Genomic DNA, 20,737 nt, shown 5'->3' with positions numbered 1-20,737 from the left:
TGTGGATTCACCTATTTGCAAGCTTTCCTGTGGAGCATAATTATAAATTACTTTGTGGAAAATTCTGAATTTTTGAATTTTTTCTAACATATATATGCAAAAAAAGTGGCTTTGGAAGCTGAAATACCTAGATGCAATGTTAGTCGACTTTTATCTGGAATTTGCAAAACAGTCGATCCAAGAGCCCCCCTTATTTTTGCTTGGTGCTGATTGACTTTAACCAGTTAAAAATAATAGTCATTAGTTAGTAGAGACATTATGGTTATGTGTTAATGTTAAGACAGTTCTATTGTGCATTTTATTGCATATATTGCACCTTAAAAGCATTTCTCTAGAGGGGGGTCTCAAGTATTTGCAGATTTTATCTATTCTAGAAAAATCTGGAACCTAACTCCCTCTATAATGGAAACTCTGAATAAAAAAAAAAAAAAAGATAATAAATAGGTCTTAATAACTGCTGCGATTCAAATAAGGATTTCCTCTTAAGGCTTTGTTGGCCACCTGTTTATCATTTTCCAGTGCTTAGAAAGAAAAACCAACGTTAGGTCAAATCCTGAGCACAAATTTAAAGCAAATGTCTTTGTCCCCCTAAAATAAACCCCAGATTTTACACTTTAACACTGTACTTCTGCGCATACAGTTCTTATTGTACAGCTACTTCTCTGCATCTACCTCCCATGCTGTTGTGAAAAGCATACAAAGTGTGACATCTGACTCCACGGAAGCTTAAAAAAGGCCAATCCTTAAAAAAGAAATTCCTTGCATGTTTCCACGCTGGCATCTGAGTCACACAGTTGTGTTGTTGCACCTGGGGGTGTGTGCTTCTGCTTCCTGGAGGTTGTGAGGTATTTAGAGCAGATCTCACTGTGACCCAACAGCACAAAGAGAATCTCACATTGTTGGTGATGGTTGGAAAGCTGCATTGCTGATCCACAAGCTTTTGCTTTTTTTTTTTGATGGTTAGACAAGCTTTACCCTATTCAACAGATAAAACATATGATGTAAAATTTTCAGAAGTAAAACTACTTGCATGTTGAATACTTTTGCTAAAACATCCCACTTATTGAATTCAGAAATATTTCAGGCTACAAATATCCAATTTTACTTTCTCTAACCTTTAGATATGTTCCTGTGGGCTGAAACATTTTTAAACGCTGCCTTTTTCATTAACGCTGGCTTGTTTCCACAGCAATCCCAAAAGGAAACTCATTTTGGCAACCAGAACGTTGGATCAGGCCACCTGTCAACTTATTTCTGCACATGGCTTCCTCTGTCAAACACTCGCTGACATTGCTCTCTGTGCCACATGCAGCACCTGTGATTGGCCTGTCTGTTGCCATCACAGCTGTCAGGCTCACCCTCAGTGTTAATTAAAGTGACAGACCTCCCAAAAAGCTGTTTGTTCCATCAACTCGCAGCTTTCAGCCGCAATGTATTACAACAAGATGGCCAAGTGTGAAGGACTATAAAAATGGAATGCGTGGAGTATGAAGCTAATCATTTAGGTTGATAGTATTTTTTTTATTAATTTTTTTTTTTTTACCAATAAATAATTAAAGTTGTAACTTTAATTAAATTATCTTCATATTGTATAAAAATAAGTTCTCCCAATTCATGTTAAAAGACAAAATGCATAAAAAAAATCTATATTTGACCTGAAAACATTCATGTCACTACCTTCACTATTTTATCATCATTTTGTATCAGATCAAGCTCCCATTGGACCTTTTATTGTAACAATGCGTCACTTGTAAACATTCTATCTTTTCATAAAGGTAAACAGGATCATAATCTGTTATACTAGGATGGAGTGCAAAAAGCCTTAGAAAATAGTGTACAATTAAATTGAACTAAGATTGAAGTATTTATTGGTTAATTGGTTCACAACTCATCAACCAAATTAAAATGTGTTACTTGATTATATTTAAAAGTTGCAAATTCATCCAATATCTGGTAGATTTTACAAAAGGTGCACTGACATTATGCCTGCACCATTAGGACCTGAACGTATAAGTTTAGATAAAAAAAAAAGAAGAAAAGGTAAAGATCAGCAAGTAAAAACCCAATATGTCTGCTGAGCTAAAATAGTCTGCAGTTAAATCAAACCACCCACATGTGTGCCTGTCTGTGCATTAATTCACCTTATGCATAGGTTTCACCAAAGTGTTATTGGATCCATCTCATTATGCAGCTTCAGCAATGGCTGTGCAAATGTCATCCTTTGATCTATTTTGTTGCGCTAAATCCTTAGTTAACACACAACTGTGTGGCCAGAAGAATACTCCTCTTCTTCCTTTCATTTTAAAGAGGGAGCATTATGCATTTTTCAGGCACGCAGTTCCATTTTATGCCACAATGAAAGTAACCGTGCTACCTTCAGTTTTTATGAAAATTCTGTCAAAAACAACTTTAAAAGAAATTTGACTTTGCATCATCTGACACCTTGAAATTGGGCCTCTGTCTCTTTAAAAGGCTCCTGTCCTTTCTGGTACTCCCCCTTCAGCATGTCATTACTACAGTGTTTCTCCATACTGCCCATTGATGATGTTTGCATCATAGTTTGTATGATGAGCTTTGCAGATGCTCAGTTCCACCAGGTGTTTGCTAGTTGCTGCTGGTCTGGTGGTTCGGTGGGGGACCAGCAGGGGCTCTCTGCAGGGCGGCAGCTTGGCTGGGGACTGAAGATTCAAGGTGGAGCTTTGGGTAAATAGGTGGCGCATTGCATGAGCAACTGTTAAGTCAACCTGAATTGGCTGCCAAGTGAAATTCAAGGATTTCTCAGACATTCTTGAAAAAATTCCAAACAGCACTCGCATGTATTTGACAAGGGAATGACTTTACAGCATGATACGAAGCTAAAAAAAAGTAAAATTTACATAATATTCATGTTTTGAGAGACAAATGCAACAGAAGATAGGGATGGAATGTTTGATGAAACAAAATGGATTGCTTGTATTTATTTGCAAAATGCAAGCATTGGTGAATTATATGCATGGATATGTAAAGCTTTGTACCAGTAACCTCATAAGGAGGCAGAGAGCAATTCCCAGAACCAGAGCTAGGTGACCGGTCAGAAGCAACATCGTTCTGGTTAGAAAATTGTAGCTCAAGGACTTGAACAGACAATATGAGTTTTCCCATTTGCACAAACCATATATAGTTGTAATAGCCACCTCAAGTATTGCATAAACAGGTTAAGGTTTATTTGAAAAAAGTACTTCCTCCCTACCAGGTCTGTTTTCTTGGATATCTATCTACCTACCGTGGAAACTGGATTTGGCTCTGTTGCTCACTGCCCCAAGGGTTTCTGCAGTGAAAACACACTTTCAGTTGATCAAAAGCTGAAAACTATAAAATGTTGTCACATAAATATACTGGATCTTAAAAATACTGTCTTAGCACTCAGTTAAACCAAAAATTCTATGAATGTAAAGAAGTGTGTATTGTTGCAAACTTCAAAGAAAATCCTTTGTGTTTCTGTTTGTTTCATTTTGATTATATTTCTCTGTTATTCATCTCTGACTCTTAGTACTTAGAGTTCAGTGAGTTAGGTATCAGTGTGTGACCCACTTCTGTTTTTAACCTTTGAACATATAAGGACGAAACAGCTGATCTCCCCTCCAGACATGGCATGACGTGGTTGTTACAGTTATTATTCTCATCTGTCACAATAAAAACAACAGGAGGCAGGGAAGCTTTAAAGAAGACCATCTTTTTATACTGGTGATGCTTCGTCAAGCTGCCTACTAATGAAGTTTGGCTTCTCTTGAGAGCCTGCAGGGTTTTGTTCATCCAAGACTATTGCTTAGAGTTCCTGAAAAAATGTCCGGTTTTTGAAATGCCTCCATTCATGTCTAAGGAAAGGACTTTTTTTTCCTACCCCCCCTCAGTCCACTTTTCACACACTTGTGCTTCCATCTCAAATAAACCTCCTATGGATTCCTCAGTTCACAGACTGGCAGCAGGGGGAGGGGAACTGGGGGTATTTTGAGCGAAGAGGACCAAAGAGGGGTTGGTAAGTATATGCCAGAAAAAAAAAAGAGCGAGAGTTTTATTTAGATGCTGATTTTGTATTCACTGCTCATCTGCAAGAACAGAAACCCAGAGGAATGCACGCTGAAAGCAACAGTTCTCATTCAAAGGGCCAGAATCCATCCAACGTATGTGAGCTGAAACAGAGTTTCTGTGGTGGGAAAAGCGTGACCCCCCGAACCGGGTGAAAAGATAGCTGCAGTTTAGGGGAGGTGGGAAGGCGGGGGCTCACAGAGGAGAGGTGAATTGTAGAGTGAGCCCACTGTTGTTTCTCACCTGCGCTGAAAGAGAGAGAAAGGCCTGTCAAGGTGTTTATACCAAGCCCGCATCTGCCTTCCCAGTCGAGCAAAGAAATAACAACATCAGTCAGGGCTGAAAGTGCGGAAACGCGTTCTTGGGAGATTATAATCGTGCCATTCACTAGAGGTGAGACTAGAACTTTGTTCCCTCTTATTTTATTTTTTGTGGACGATATCTTCCTTATGATTACTGTATTTTTTTTTTAACTTCGCGGTAGATTATTTCCAAGACAATGTGAAGCATGAAGATCGTCACAACAAAGAGCTGTCACACCCGATAAGCATCATAAAAACAGCATCCATATCAAGGCTGTGAATACAGGCTGAGGAAACACAAAAAGCAGATGAACCTTTTTAAACGTGTTGAGTGTCTTCCACAAACATTTCTACGACATCTGAGACTGCAGAGCCTTACAACTCCATAAAATTAAACCTGAGGAAAAAAAAACAAAAACATTTTTACGTATAAGTTAAATATGAACTCACTTGGTGATATTTTACAGGACTGAAAGCATGCAAAACAGTACCTTTCAAATGGAACCACGTTAATACACAGATGTATTTATTATCTTCCATCCATCCATCCATTTTCTAACACTCTTGTCCCTTAATGGGGTCGGGAGGGGTGCTGGTGCCTATCTCCAGCTAAAGTTCCGGACGAGAGGCAGGGTACACCCTGGACAGGTCGCCAGTCTGTTGCAGGGCACATTTATTATCTTACAATCCCATATTTGAATGCAAACTGGTGGGACATTTGGAAAAGATAGAGATTATTCCCTGTTCCAGCCAACAGCCGCTGTTAAACGGATGATAAACAAAAGACAGATATTCTCTGTGGAATGAATCCAAGAAGTGGATCTACACACTGTTCTGATGGGCACATGTATTCAGTATGTGCGTGAGAGGAAATATATGGTGCATGTTTTACATGAGAACAAAGCTGCTTGACAATAAGCCTGTGAATGCAGTGGACCAGCTGAAGAGTAATGACAGCATATTGGCAGCTCCACAGAGAATGAGTTTCCTGGGTGATATCAGTATTTGTGTTGGGATGCGCGTGTCACTCACATTAGCAATGCTCTTTATATGAAACCTCTGAAGAGCCTCAGCTCAATGGGTCCACAGTCTGGGGACTTCTTTGTGGAGAGTCAAAGGTCAGGGCTTTTTGCTACGGCCCCCTTTCTTACAGATTGTGAGGTTTTGCTGCTAAAGCTGCATGTTGCATCGCAGCTTCAGAGTCTCCATATTGCCTGTGTCACACACAGTCAAATGTTTTCATATGTGTGATTTTAGATATCTACTATTATACAGCAACAGCTTTAACCAGGGGTGTCAAACACATTTTCATTTTGGGCCACATCAAAGTTCACAAATGAACTCAAAAGGCAGAATGTATTGCTAAACCTACCCACTAATAAACTGCTAAAATATGAATAAACGTCTTTTTCTGCATTCAACAAGTACTTCTTGAAGTTAAACATGGTTTCATAATTAGGTATTCACTATACAATGAAAAAAAGAGCTTTGATTTGATTGATAAAAATTGTATTTAAGCTCAACTGTTATCTTGAAGGTCCTACTTATGCGTCCCACTGGAGTCTAGATGGCTACATAAAAAGTTATGGCGGACTGGATTTGCCCGGGCCTTGAGTTTGACACATGTGGCTTAGACTGAAAGTTTTACTTTTGCCCACAGAATACGATAGGCTGCTTGGAGATTTGGTTACCATTATGATTAACACAACCAGCATTGCTGTCTTCCTCTCCGCTACGACTTTCTCCATTTTACACTTAACCGTTTTACTGCTGCTGATTAGATTTGCAGACTTGAGAGCTTTATTCCAAAATGTAAACAGTACAGAGACAGCAAGCTCTATTCTACTCCTGACACTGGTGATTTATGGTTTGAGTATTGACTGAGGCTCAAGTTTTTGTCACAGCATCTTTCCATATGGGCTGATGTATTAGAAAAAGATATTCGTTTGGTCGAAACATGAGGAAATTCAGGGTATTTTGTGGACCAACAAGTCATGTCACGTGCTTGAACCATGTATGTTGTGTCGCTGTTCTGAATTGTGTGTGTGTGTGTTATACATGTATTGTATATTAAAACAAATCTTTTGTAACATTCCTTTCATTTCTGAAAGGTGGAACAGCATCACTTCATCATTCTATTTTAGTAATTTATCAGAAATTTAAAAAAAGCATAGCAAAAATAAAAATTCATGGATTTCTCAAAAATAAAATTAAAAGTATGGACAAAATTCTTACATGTCCTGGTGTTGGTAATTAATGAAATCAACACTTAGTTCTGCTACTGAATACATTGAGAAAATTGAGTTTTAGTCTAGATTTTAGGGCAAATATCTTAATACACTTGAAACAAGACAAAACTAACTTACAAGTAACTTTCCAGCAAGAGGTAGGAACGTGTTCTAGCCAATATTTCTTTAATATTGATGAAAAGTACTGAAAAATTGTTTCACTTACTACATGCGAAAAATGTCTAGTTATTAGTGAAATAATACATTTAGTGATGAACTTAACATATTTAATTTAATTTCCCTGTGGGATTAACAAAGTCATTTTGAATTGAACTGAATTTGCACTCATATATCACTGTCCAGTTCTAGATGCACTAAAGCTTCATTAAAAGGACTATTGGGATAGAGTTTGTCCTTTTATTGTGTTGCTATGTTGCAAACATCTTGACAGCAGCTGAGTCAGCTCCGCATTATGTATTTCAGTTAGTTTTGGAACAAAAAAAAAAAAATCTGATTTTGCAAGAGTGAAAGAGCTGTCTGTGTGGTCTTGCGTCACAAACGCTAACTGGAGAAGAACCAGAAGACAGAGCACTTGAGCTGTCTTCTGTTACTGAAACTGGTTTTATCACGAGCAGAGGAGGGTCCTTTTATATTTTTACCTCTTTTATAGTCTGTGAGGATTCATCTTGTATACAATCAGTAGTAGTATTCAGTAGTATTACTGATGATTTAGGGGTGGACAAAAATGTTTAAAATCTACTCACAGGAATAAATAATGTGTGTTAAACAGAAAAGGAACATATAGTTCCTGCAAATATTTAGAGCTTTTCCTGCCATGTCGTTCTTTCCTTCTCTTAAAATGATGCAATTTTTTTAAGTAAAAACTAAAATTTATACATGCATTGTATATTAAGACAAATCTTTTGTAACATTCCTTTCATTTCTGAAATACAAATGTAGATTTTTCTCCCTCTCATATAATGGGCAGAATTGCAACAATATTTTGGTTTAATTGCTTTTTTCATGTCTTGTGATTACTTTGACCTAATAATAATAGTGTATATTATGAGCTATGGAACCATGTGGATGTTTATATATATATTTCTTTTAGCAACATTGTTAGGCTACCATTCAAAGATCATGTATGCTGTGCCATATTCAGCCGCATATGTGACACCATAAAAATGGAAACCTTTAGTCCTATACTGAGAAAGAAGAGGGGAAAATGTGTGTGCTTAAAGATTTCAACCATAAGCTAACATGGTTCAAATACAACAAACTGTTGGTGTTAATTCAAGCGAGTACAGGAAACATACACAGACTATCTCACTCTAATGAGGCTTTTGACAAGTTGTTTTAGACTTATCTCTTGTTTTCTTTGTGGTATTTACAGCTTCCAATGATCTCCCGGTCTTAGTCTGTGCAGGTAAAAAAAAAAAACAAAGAGGAAGAACAACAGATGGTTTCAGAGAAAACTTGTCAGCAAGCATGAAGGAGAGCAGCAAGCGCTGCACACAGAGCTTCTCCCTGGTATGTTTGGGCTGGGAAAGTCATTAGCAAAGAATGCTGGTGCCATTTTGGTAAACTGACACATATGTGATACCAACAGGTGCTCAGATGGATTTCACAGCATGCAACCATGAAACTGTTCACATTTTACAGTAATAGGCGAAGCACATGGATTGCCTCTTTAAAAATATTTTAATACTTTTATGATGATTGCTATATTTGAATCTGTTTGCCATTTGTTTCTTGCTGAAAATGTTGTATGGGAAATATTTTGAGTATTAATCATTTGATAATCTACTTCATAAACTAATTCAAATATATTAAAATTTTTTAAACCAGTGACCTGTATTATTTTGTTTTCCAAAGCGTAATTTCCATTATTGTGGAAGCGTAGATTTTTCTGCTTTCTTTTCATTTCTATAGAAGCTCCAATACAGGTTTTTAGGTTCCAACCCAATGTTTGAATCTAAAGAGAAGTCAATACAGATATCTTTCAATCCATAGCTCTTCCAGCTATGGATTGATTTACTAAAGTTTGTTTTGGTACTGGTGTTTGAATGATTAAAATTGTGCCAAATGCTTAAAAAGGGCTTTGGAATATTTTTGACTTGCATATCTAGTTGAAAAATATATATATATGCTGCAAAATGAACATGTTGGTACTTTGAAAGACTTTATTTTACAAACGATCAACTCTTTGCTGCTTTTGAAGCCGGTGAATCGTTCCCTCACTCTTTCCCCGACACCATGCCGCGTTTGGTGCTTGTTTAACTGGATGAGTGAGGCTGCACAGTGAAGTGAAAAATACGGCAAATATTCAATCAAAACACAAAGGGAAACCTTTAGAAATTGTTTGTTTAACATTGCTCTGACTTCAACATACCTGACATTACTCTGATGAGGCATGAAGAGTCCTGACACCTCGCTTTTTTCCCCCTCCCAACCCCCTGCCTTTTCAGCTCTTGTCAGTCTCAGGAGTTGATGGATGCAACAAAAGGAGGCGGGGAGGTGGCAGACCAGAGGCACAAGCCTCAGGTGCGAACAGGTGTGTGGGTTCACTGCCATGCTGGAATGGGAGCAGTTCCAGGTGCACAGCTGCGGGGTGTGGCTCTCGCTCACACACACACACACACACGCACACACACACACACACACACACACACACACACACACACACACACACACACACACACACACACACACGCACACGCACACGCACACACACACACACATGTATATATATATATATATATATATATATATATATATATATATATATATATATATGTTTATACATCCAGCCTCCTGGGTTGTGTTGAAATACTGAGTCCCTGGGAAGGAAGGAGAAGCGGGTGGGGCGGGGTTTCTGTGCAAACTCAAGCCTGCATTGCTGTAACTTTAAATAGGACGTCTGAGAAAGTAAAGAGAGGGTCTGTTTGAAGATGAGGGTCAGAAGTCATGGAAGCGAAATCAAAGTTTTTTTATGCTTCTTAGTCAAGTGTAGACTCTCTTGGTGAGTCTCTATGTCTAAGGGTGAGTGATGTATGTATGTTTAAGAAACAGTTGGAACCAAAGCAAACAGCGTGACAAAGAATGACGTCGCGGAGTTTGCTTGTCTGGGCGGTAAATGTGTGTTAGTCAGGTTTCCCCGAGTAACTATTGTTCTTATCAATCCATGATTAAACAGCTTTGGTTATTTGCAGTCCTGCTGCAACACATCCTGGTGGAACCTCTGTCGAAAGGACAAGTCTGAGTCAAGCACTTCTGAGTCCAGGACAACATCGAGCTCAGTGTCAGGACAGATTAGCTGTCTTTTTTTTTTACACAGGCTGTATGATCTTTCAACCTCCTCTATCAAAGACAGGAGCAGCAAAGTGAGGAAGAGAATCTGGGAGGTGGATGGCTTACAATTTTCAAAGGGGAGATGAGTCAGTGGCTACAGCGGGTGGGTTTGCAAATCTAGGTGACCACACATTATCTGTCTAGCAGATTAATGCTGACAAAAACTAACTGAAAATACACTGCGGTGTATGTTGAACCAACCTTTGGATTCTTAGGTTTCATCTCCAGAGACTCTTTGTCTTCCAGCCCACTTCTGCTAGCCAGCTGGATTTTATGATTTAGTCATAACAAAGTTTAGAGAGGCAGCTTTCTGGAAAAAAAAAGTGTTTGTGGATTCTGAACTGTTGCATCATTTTATCACGTGATTGTCACTAATGTCATTGTTTAAATTCTGTTTTGCATAAATTGTCTCTCGGTTGTCATAAGGAAAGATACATTTTTGTAATGCAAAACCTTTTTGAATACCAGATTCTTGATTTTTGCTAAGCAATAACACATTAATGTCACTTAAAGTAGCTGCCATTCACTGCAACATGTCATATTTGTGGATTTAGAATGTGACATTCTGCAGTTCTACATCCCATCTTCTCTTGTACAGCGCGTACAGATGAGCTCCATGACCTTTCCTGTCCTTGCAACCACTGATGCTTTGTAATGTATTCTGAAGTTGATGCCATTTTTTTTAAGTCTATGAATGTTAACAGCTTTTTCTTGCTCTCCTCAGGTCACTGAGTCTTTCACTCCATGTCCCTGCACTGCTGGATATTACTCCTTCTATTACCTTTCAAAACCCCAATCATCACACATTCTGTGGCAATACGAAACTGCGAGACGCTGTCAAAAATGGAAGCTATATAAAGAATGTCAATTTCCTCCAATTGGCTCAGAAGATAGTGGCTTTTATTTTATTTTTTGGTTAATTTCTAATTTAAGATCAAAAGAGCTAAAAGTGTGTCAAAGACATTTGTTGAGGTGTGCACAGAAAAAAAAATGCACAGAATTATTCATATTTTAACCAACCTACTATCCCACAATGCCAATTCATTTCTTATTCTCAGTTGCCACTGATATTCCTTTTAACATCAAGTGAGCCGACAATAAGTCAAAGGAAGCCAAGAGTTTCCATTAGTCGTCTGTCACTAATTACCACTGACTCCGGGGTTGATTAAAAGAAATCACCAAGCAGCAGCACACACCATTATGCTAATGAAAACTCATTTGGCGAGGCAAAGAGGGGGCGCAGCCAAGTATTTGGATGACTTTACAGTGCAGCCAGGCTGGCTGGAGTAAATGGCTTCTTGGACAGCATGTCATTACAATACTATGTATAAAAGAAACCATGTGATAATGACAACGACGACGAGGATGATGATGTGGATGATGACAGAATTTTAATCGAGTGTATCTTTCCAACTCTCATGGGCTTATTAAATAGTGACTTTTTCTCTCGTCCTGCTTTTCATTTGCACATACATTTTTAGCCTTCATTTGCCCCATAGCACAAACAACCAAATATCTCACTGGCTGGAGAAGATAAGAGACGTAGCTTGTAATTTAATCGTAATTGATTTTCTCAACTAATTAAAAACCCTTTAGGGGGGGACAAGAAGTTTGAAATTACCAAATGGTGACAGCCAGTTTCGTTTGATGTCAGGAGCTCCAGTCAAATCTAATAAGTATTCATTATTATAGGAGCAAAATGAAAGTCTACATTCCCCTTTACACAACTAGATGCAACCTGAGGATGTATGATACCATATATCATTAAAAAAAAATACAAAAATGAAATGATAGTGACATCTTTTACAGTGATTTAGAAACTATATACGAGATGACAATGTTTCACTCAAAAGCAGAACTGTTATAATGCAAACCATAGAAGACACCTGCTGCTGTTTTTTTTCATATCCTACTTTGCTTGAGAATGGATTATTCTGACATCAGCAAGATAAACAACTAAAAATAAACTAAAAAGTCAACCAGGCAGCTGTATCTGGTCCATAATGTTGCTGCTGAAAAGTGTGGCATGCAACTGTAAATAGTCCAACTGAATTAGCACTTCAAAGAATATGTTTCAGTGACACTCAGCAGTATTTTTGGAATATGTGTCCACCAACTGTGCACATCTAGAGACTAAATGTATTATAATTTCCTCTTTCTTTAAAAGTTGCTCAGTTTAAGTTGATATCGATCCACCACGGCGATATTTTATTTTATTTGGTCTTCATTTTATGTCGGCTAACAAAAGTTTGGCAGTTACTGGCTAATTCAAACTAAGAGCTAAACAGCTAAGGCAACTTCTTAAAAAAAATAATAAAATTTTCAATTGAATCTTGATAATAAAATATATTTTCTAAATAATTTAAGAAAGTTAATCATTGTTTTTTCTGTTTTAAAAACAACATGGGAAATCAGCTTCTCCAAGCAAAATGTTTGGCTCTAAACTGATTTCACAAGCTATTAGCTTTGTGTCTCTTTAGTCTCAGAAGTTGTCCTTTCTCCTAATTTATTTAAGAAACTTCTAATATTCAGTTGAATTATGTGCAATTATTATTGCAACTTAATTAGCCCATCACTTTTTGTAATCAGTTTTATTTTCCACTGTGTCTTCCAAAAGCTCACTCCTCTGTTATATTTTCTAACATCTAGCAAGAAAGTCAGTTTGTTTATAACTCTCTCAATCCTCCACTTCCTTTTGTAGATAAAAAAAATAGCCCGGAGCTAAACAGGAGTTCATCCTCCTGATGTCCAGCAGATTCAGCCCTCACCCCCCTCAGCACCTGTTAAAGGCCGCCTCTCTTCTGCATTTCACAAACCACCCCAACTCTTGATCCTCACACATTTTGTGAAGGCCACATTTCGTCCTTCACATCTGTGATTCCTTGAGAATTTCCGAAAAGCAAAAAAAAATTCCCCTTGGCAGTTTAGTGATCTTTCTCAGCTGTTAAGAGTGCCCTCAGGCCATGGAAGCCTTGCTGTGTGCTCCAGCTGCAGGCTTTGCTGTGGTCATGGGGCCCGAGTGAAGGGCACTATTGTCCATTCATGGGGTTTACTGTGTGAAAGGTCAGATGAGGGAGAGCCTGTGCCGGGCCGTGGCAGGAAATGAAGTTGGAGTGGCAGTTTAGGTGATAGTTTGGAGATGGTGACTGAAAACACAAAACAACTGTCCAAAATGCCCCGATTAAATCAGGTGACTTTAAGTGTGTATGAAATTAACGCTATTTTGATCAAAATATGAAAATCATAATGTTCAAGTGTTTGTGCATGGACGTAATGTGAAAATGTGCGATTTCTGCAGCTGGAAGAGTTTTGACTATGTGAAGGGATAAAATACACAGCGTGACTAAGGACCCATTGCGCCTCACATATGTGCAGATAAATCTTCGTTTCTCACGCAGTTAGGTGATTCAGTGAGCTTCAGAGGCGGCTTGGCTTTAAACCAAAGGCACCTTACGGGGTCCAGACAAACTGCAGAACAAATTTGGGAATAAATAGACACACTGGGTCATTCACATTACGCTCAGCAGGCGACCTGGCTAAACCTAGAGGAGAACGCTCCCTGTTGAGCCTGAAAAAGGGAATTTTCGCCTTGAATCTTTTATGGGTCTTAATCTGCATTCTCCATTTTAAAGCAGCTAAACAGCTTTAATGAGGGGAAAACAAGTGATCAAAAACAGATAAAAAAAACAACAAACTCTAGTCTGCTGAATACATATCTGCTTCTTCATATAAAAATAATAATTTAAATGTGTGTTTGCAAAAATGAATAGCCAGTTGTTCTATGTTCATCATGTATGTTTAGTAGGTAAATCTTGGTAAATGGTAACAATATTGTAAAAAAATTGACATCATATTGTCATATTCAAACTAAGCATCAACATTAGTGATGTAGTCATCTCTAAACTATCGTCACAATTACCATTGCTAACTGTCGACAGCAGCCCCCCAATCCCTTTCTAGATTATAAAAACTCCTACCTCATTTCAAAGCCTTCCTTGTTTGTTATTTGATAACAATTGAAACATTACCCTCTTTCAAAATAAACTCATAAAAAAACAGAATATAATATTTTAAATCAACTGTTCAGCACACGCAGGAAAGCCACGAAAACAAGAGCAAAGATAACATCACAGAACCAAATTCAGAAACAAATAAGTAACAAAACTGTGGACATGATAAGAGGACAAAGAATCAATAACCACAAACCCAAAGCAGCATGACTTTGGGCAAATACTGTTGTCAGTATTAGCCTTTAATGACGTAAGATTAACAAAAACAATTTCACCTCTGGAGGGGGACAGGTCCGATTAAAAGAGGAAAACTTGCATCAAAGGGGAGAAGCTGAGTAAGCCTGGGGAAATTTGTTAAAGCTCTATGAAGGTTAGGAGGCTAAAACTGGAAAAAAAAAAGAATAAAACATACATAGAGGAAACCATGGTTTTCAGACAACGCCCCTCTGCTGAGGCTATTCGATTATGATGCCAAACATAGATAACGTATCTAAAGCGCAAGATAAGGAATGTAAGGATCTGTATTCTAAGGAGATACCTCAGCAGATTTGTTTCTACTTTTACTCTCCATTGATCAGTTAAGTGAAAACAGGAACAATTAGGATCCTGGCATCAACAGAGAGGAATAATGCCTCCACATTGCTCTGGCAGAGGTGTAGATGGGGGAGGGGATAAGAGCCTTCACAGGCTGCAGAGGGATTATGGGCCAAAGGGGTGTCTGAATGGCAGACTGACTGACCTTTCTTTGCTCTGAAATGGTGAGTGGTAATCAGGGACAATTATAAAGGGCCTCTTGGCCAACAATAACCTAATCCTGTTGTGGCAGTGAGAGCCAAATGTAATTACAGCTCTCTGGTACGCTGACCCATGTGCGTAGCAGAACTAAGCCCAGGAAGCAACCAGAACAACCTTTCAACCATGGCCCCATCCAGGGCAGACTAGTGTGCTCTCATTAAATCAGAACTATGGACCTTAGTTTTTATTTTGTATTTTTATTATAGATTCTGTATGGTCTTGTCATGTAAAAATATTACAAGCCCATAGAAGCATAGTTCTGCATAGTGTGTTTATTACAAAGATGGTTCAATAAGTTCATCACCATTGAATCACGTTTTAATTATAGATGACGCCATGGTTTTCTTGTTTATGAACCGAAAACACAAATTTCTTCATACAGGCATTTTAATGCTGATTTTCTCATACACAAAGTAATTCCTGAGGGTTGGGCTTACCAGACCAGCCAGTAATTGTTCAGTGATAAAACAACAGTCAGCAGCATTTTCACATGGAGTACTTGAATGCAGACTTTCAACTGTGCTGAACTTTAACATGCCTGTTGTGCCACTTTCTAATTGGAAACCTCTCCATCATCTTTAATAATGACTTATTACTGCTGTTAACATTACTTATAGAAGATTAACCGTAACCTTGTTGTTCTTGCCCTTAGCAATGACCTTTACGGCTAAAGAAAAAAAACAAGTCTCAAACTGAAGAAAATGACTGTGTTGACTGTAAACTTGAGATTATTTTCAAACTGTTGTTTGACCAGATATTGAAAGAGTATTTTTACATTGACAAAATAAAGAAATAACGAGTTAAAAAAATATAAAAAACACATTTTAACACCTAAACATTTTATTGTTATTGTTACTAAAACATGTCTGAAAAACTTTAAAAATGCAGTAAGTAGCCGCATTGATGCATTATTTCCAACAATAACCTAATCCTGTTGTGGGAGAGAGACTCTCTGATAAGCTGACCCAGCAGGCATTGAGATTATCTATTGGAAATATTTTGTAGAATATACACCCCTTGATAGCAATGTGACATAATCTTAGGCAAAAATTAAAAGGATTTTGTGCACATATCAAAACAGTAGACTGGTCCACAGCGAGTTCCACTATATTTTAAATAAAGTCCATTAAACACTGCTTTATGGCAACCCCTTTTTGATAGAGATATTGTGAAAAAATATATATCACAGTGAATATCCATCCATCCATCCATCCATTTTCTGCCGCTTGTCCGGGGTCGGGTCGAGGGACCAGCAGCTTCAGAAGGGAGGCCCAGACTTCCCTCTCCCCAGCCACTTCTTCCAGTTCCTCTGGGGGAATCCCAAGGCGTTCCCAGGCCAGCCGAGAGACATAGTTCCTCCAGCGTGTCCTGGGTCTTCCCCGATGCCTCCTCCCGGTGGGACGTGCCCGGAACACCTCACCAGGGAGGCGTCCAGGAGGCATCCTGACCAGATGCCCGTGCCACCTCAACTGGCTCCTCTTGACGTGGAGGAGCAGCGGCTCTACTCTGAGTCCCTCCCGGATGACCGAGCTTCTCACCCTATGTCTAAGGGAGAGCCCAGCCACCCTGCGGAGGAAACCCATTTCAGCCGCTTGTATCAGTGATCTTGTTCTTTCGGTCATGACCCAAAGCTCATGACCATAGATGAGGGTGGGAACATAGATTGACCGGTAAAACGATCTATGTTCGTAAATCGAGAGCTTCACTTTTTGACTCAGCTCTCTCTTCACCACGACGGACCGGTACAGCGCCCGCTTCACAGCAGACGCTGCCCCAATCCGCCTGTCAATCTCCCGCTCCCTTCTTCAGGATTCAAACTATGCTGACCTACCAAAATGTGTGTCTTTAAACTTATGAACTCGTGTGTAATCAAGTTTTTAAAAACCAATTATATTTTTTACTTTACTAATTGAACAACCATTTACTTGCACTCAGTCACATTTCTAGTGTCAGAAACCTCAGAAATTTTCCACATATTAATGGAAAAAGCAAAAAAAACAACAACTGTTGTCTCTTACATGGCTCGCATTTTAATATTACATTTTCAGAGCTGTGTTTTCCGTTTATAACAAATCTTTGACAATTTAACCGCATCTCTGTTTAGTCAAAATGATGGTGTAAGACGCACACAGAATCATTGAAACTCAATTTTCTGTGTACCATTAGCAAATCGGTGCAACTCAATCTGACTGCTGGCTAGAAAAATTGCGACTCCATTATACAACAACCAGCTATACGCCAGCAATCAACTGAGCAATTTGCATGTTGAAGCCCAACAGAATCTATTCCTATATAAATGGCTTTATTTTTAATTTCATTCAATGCATCAACACAGTCAACAGCAGTGTGTGTGAAAATAATTATTTTCTCAGTAAAGCCATTCTTCTATTATTCATAGAAGATCACAGTGGGTGCAGAAAAATCTGCTTATTTCCCTGAAAGTCTATGATCAGGATAAACAAAAAAGACCCTTGTCAGATTAGATTAGTGCTAATTCCATCAGCTCTCTTAACACCTTCTATTAAATTCACCTTTGACTCAACAACATAATTTATTTAGGAAAGCATTGATTTTACTTCACAGCACAATCACTTGATGGATGTGTTTGGTAGTCCACCTGGGTGGACATGAAACGACCACAGCCGAAGCCCACAGAGGTAAATCACTCCTGAGCTCCTCATAAATATCATCACATTGATCATCATGCAGCACTTAAACATTATTTCTGCTGAGTTCTGTGACTCTCCCCTGTGTGGCACAGAGAAACCAGTCGGTTTGTCAAGTAATTGCAGGCTGTCACACACAACGGTTATTAAATGAGCAGAAAAAGACCCGAATATAACAGCTGAAAAACAACCATTTACTCTACGAGAACTCGGGCATTAATTTGTGGGTTCTGGTTGATTTAATTATTTCCTCTGACAGAATTCTGTTTTTTGGAAGTGACACAATAATAGCAAATTGTCTGTCAGTTAAAATAATGTCGAGGTATTAAATGTCACTCAAACTGTGATGCCGTGTACCCGGTATTCAACACCCCACGCACACAATGGAAGCTTCCACCCACACTTGGTTTGTCTGTTCTATAACCTGACTCCAAAATGAAATAGAAATGGCAATCAATCATCATGCTGCAGGTGAAAGCCTCCAGGCACAGAAGCTCTGAAAAGAGGAACAGGTACTGCTGTCACTGGGGCAATTACACATAATGTATTTAATCAGATGTAACCAAAACCTTTTAGAGGACCAACAATTGATTTATTTTTCTTTTTTGTGAATTTTAGTTTTCCTGGTTTTAAACTCTTGGGCTGAATAAGTTTTATATTTCTGAATCAAACATGCTAAACTGAGTCATCTTTGCTCTTTAGTAACCAACACTTTATAGTAAGCCACACGAATCTTTTTCTTTTCCTTTTGACACCAGAAATTTACCTACACTATTTTAAACACATAACCTTACTTTTCTTCACTGTCTGGCATTAACTCAGTCTAAACATTTCCAAGAAGAGAAAAAAAAAAGATCTAAATGATGTCAGTTAAAGACTATTTACAGACAGTGAGAAAAAGATGGTTATATGATGTATGTTTTTATGGAGTGTATGAAAATATCTGGCTTTAACTGTAAGCTATTGTAGGTGAACTAAATCCTCACATCAATAAATGCAAATATGTAAACTACAAACTTCTACTTCATAAGGTTCTTTTCCTTAAACATAATCTTAAAGTGATTTTTTTTGTTTTTTACTCCTAATGGTATTTGAATGTTGACTCAGTTTTTATTGCTACAATTATTAAAATGTCACCAAATTAAATTGTGTGCATGAATATTTATGTCAGACTCATAACTTTCATAAGCTTCCTTAGCGGGACAACCTGCACCATCTGTTGTACATTAAAATATGAAAAAAATAAATAAATAAATAAAAAATCCTCCAATTTGCCATCAGACGGAGGTTTAAGTATGCACTAATGCTTTTTTGGATCATTTTCACACCAATGGGATGTAGCTGTGAAAAATCACTAATACCATATCGAATAGTGCAAACTATAGTCAGCTGGATAAAATCAGAACTCATATCTACATTTTGCTTTGTAGCATACACCAATTTACTATTTACATTTAACTATACAGTTAAAATGTAAAAATATGATAAAAAACAACAACAATTAAATTAGAATTACTGAAAGATAATGAAGGCAGATGTTAAAAACAAAGATGCTACTCGCAGTTTACGATCATTCAAGATGGGACCATCCTATTAAAAGTGATTTGATTGATCTTGATTGGAACCAATTATGTAATTATAATAATTACATCCAATCAAGCCTACAGAAGATTGTAACTCATTTGCATTTGGCTCAACAATTAAGAGAGAAAAAAAAAATCTGGAAAGTTAATCAAAATGTCAGCCCTTTACGCTTCACAGCTCATTGTATGATACGATGAAGAGTTAAAAGTCCCTCTTAGATCGCTGCATCTATTGGTTGCAGAAAAAGGTCTTTGAGGAATAAAGTAATGAAGGGTGAAGATGCAGTGGATGCATATAGCGTTACAGAGAAGTGCTCCCCTGAGCAACCGTGTGGATGTGTAGTCAGAGGGCAAACAGTGAGCTAATGACTGCAGGAAAACCATGATCATGCTTCCAGGCTCACTCATTCAAAGCATGTTTAAGTTCGAATCGCCAAAGGTCAGGATATATATCTGAAGACGGTCTGTGCATAATAAGACAATCACTCAGGAACATTACAGGTGCAGCTCTTAATCTTTGCATTTCAAGGAAAATAACCACAACATGTCACTGAGCCCCGCCGTCTTCATTTGGTGCTGGAGACACAAAGATTTGCTACATTCATAATCAGGTATACTAAAATCCTTTCACCTCTGGGGAAATCAGAGGCTTTTTGTTCTCGCTGTCTCTGTAAAAGGATTTTGTATAAGCTCTCCTGTAAGGGAACGTGAAGGTTATCGGATGACTGCAGTGATCCTCCTGTGAGAATTTCCAGCCAAGTGACTCCTAATAAGTTCTCAGCAGAAACAATTAGATACCAGCCATGCAAGACGCAAGGAAGTGGGCATCATGCAAATTTAATTTGGTGCAACGATGTGTAGCCATTACATTTCTGATGTCTTCTCATTCTGTTTCATTCTGATGAACTGGGAAACAGTTTAAAATACTCAATTTCTTTATCCATGACAAAAAGCACATGGGGTTTCCTCAAATAATGACTGACATTTATGTGACCACACATTTGTTCACTGATTTAATATGGAAATGTAACATCTTTGTCAGATGCCAAAATCCACTTGTTCTTTTCACTATTTTGGACACTGTGACGTTGGTCTGATACTCCTTTCGATCTGGTTATGGACACCAATTAAATTTGTACGGTGACCGTCATTTAAGTATTTATCTTTACTCCTACTGACACTAAAAGGCGTTTAACAACACTGTCGCAAAGTGTCAACAATTTCTATCACTGAAAGAAAAGAATTAGAAGAAACTACCAGCTGGACTCTCCACTGTTACTGCAGAAAATGTTCTCCTTGCTCTACATAAATCCATTGGACTTAAAAAAAATACCAAATGTGTTGCAGCATATCCATTCATTGTCTTCTGCTTATCCAAGATCAGGTCACGTGTGCAACAGGTCAGAGAGAGAAATCCAGACGTACCTTTCTCCAGTGACACTTTCCAGTTCATTCTTTAAGCTTTTCCAAGCAAGAAAGGATAAATAGTTCCTTCAGTGGATTCTAAAGCTCCTCCTGATGTGCTGAGAAAACCTGCAAACTGAAGTGTTTTGGAGGGATTCCAATCAGATAACTAATAATTATAAACAATAATGTAAAAGAAAGGAAAAGTTGCATTGCGAGTTATTCTTAAATAAAATTACGTCTTTGCTCAGAATGCCAATATCTAAAATGTGCAGACTTTTTCTTTAATGATTTCCCCCATCGTCCATGCAGCTTGTATCCATAAAAAATTAT

The 20,737-nt window shown here is 38.1% G+C and overlaps 1 long non-coding RNA gene across 3 annotated transcripts in view; it reads left to right on the top strand.

Annotated features, from left to right (window-relative positions):
* Positions 1–11,395, top strand: part of LOC103466642 (uncharacterized) — a 37,125-nt gene extending 25,730 nt beyond the window's left edge. The window contains exons 1-4 of one of the 3 annotated variants that reach the window (XR_533965.2): positions 2,472–2,703; positions 7,989–8,125; positions 9,064–9,149; positions 10,671–11,395. This is a non-coding gene — a long non-coding RNA (uncharacterized LOC103466642). Of the gene's footprint in view, positions 1–2,471; positions 2,704–3,915; positions 4,016–7,988; positions 8,126–9,063; positions 9,150–10,670 lie in introns of those variants that run through there. The other 2 variants (XR_014087916.1, XR_014087915.1) reach the window with 2 other exon arrangements.
* The last annotated feature ends 9,342 nt before the right edge of the window (positions 11,396–20,737 follow it).

The sequence above is a fragment of the Poecilia reticulata genome, chromosome 6 (assembly GCF_904066995.2).
Source record: "Poecilia reticulata chromosome 6, P_reticulata-male-v2, whole genome shotgun sequence".
In the NCBI taxonomy this organism is placed as follows: Eukaryota; Metazoa; Chordata; class Actinopteri; order Cyprinodontiformes; family Poeciliidae; genus Poecilia; species Poecilia reticulata.
Note: the sequence above shows the minus strand (reverse complement) of the source record. Positions and strands in the feature narration are given on the sequence as shown.